The sequence below is a fragment of the Echinops telfairi genome, unplaced genomic scaffold (genome assembly GCF_000313985.2).
Source record: "Echinops telfairi isolate 266 unplaced genomic scaffold, ASM31398v2 ScPeMD7_7416;HRSCAF=8454, whole genome shotgun sequence".
Taxonomy (NCBI): domain Eukaryota; kingdom Metazoa; phylum Chordata; class Mammalia; order Afrosoricida; family Tenrecidae; genus Echinops; species Echinops telfairi.
The window spans coordinates 3,778,177-3,779,332 of NW_022111316.1; positions in this window are offsets into that span (position 1 = coordinate 3,778,177).

Sequence of the window (1,156 nt, forward strand, 5' to 3'; positions counted from 1 at the left end):
TTCTAACTTAACAATTCATGAGGTTTTCAGTGGCTAATTCCTCAGAAGTGGACACACTGGTGCTTCTGCATCTGAGTTTTAGGTTTAGATCACAGAACTAAATGTAAATGACAATTTCAAGAGTTGGGAATGGGTTAAGGGATTTGGATTATCGTACTGTTGGACTTGCAGCATGGTACAACACTTAAAAGACTGCTTGGCAATTTCTTATAAAGTTAAGAAGCGTGAAAGACCCCTGGTCCTGAGCCACTCTCACAATTGTTGCCATATTTGAGCCAATGGCCACAACCACTGGGTCAGTTCATAGAGTTGAGGGTTTTCCTCTCTTTTTCTCTACTTTCTTCCTTCACCAAGCGTGATATCCTTTTCCAGAGACTGGTCACACAATGGACACTAAGTCTTTCCACCTCTTCTAAGGAGCATTCTGGTTGAACTTATGCCATAGAATTATTTGTTCTTCTGGAAGTCCATGGAACTTTCCATATTCTTAGCACAGTAATTCAAATGCATCACTTATTCTTTGGTTTTCCTTATTCAATGTTCAATTTTCAAATGCATGCAATATGATTGACAACACAATGGCTCAGGTGAGGTGCACATAGTCCTAAAAGTAACATCCTTGTTCTTCATCACTTTTAAGAGATCTTAATGCAGCAAATTTATCCAAAGCAATGTGTTGTTTGATTTCATGATGGCTGCTTCCATGAGCATTGGTTGTGGATCTAAACAAGATAAAAGTCTTGATCATTTGACTCTTTTTCCCACTTATCATGATGTTGCTTATAGGTCCTGTGGTGAGATTTTTGGCTTTCTTTAACTGAGTTGTAAACCATATTGAAGGCTGCAATTCTTTAATAGGAATCTATCATTCAGCTTTTAGGTATTCACTCAAGTGAAACATGAATCTCTGTTCACACATAAATCTAAATGTGAATGTGTATAGGAAATATATTTGTAATCACTACCAATATCAACAACTGTGTTTGTTGCATGTAATGGAATATTAGTCAACAATTCAAAGAAACAAACTAGCGTTAGTGCAACAAAATGAATCTCATAAACATATTTACACAGCAGATAAGATTTTCACTCAACAATTCATACACAATCTGTTTCATGTCATTGTTTGCAATCCCCACAATGTGACAGCTCTTAC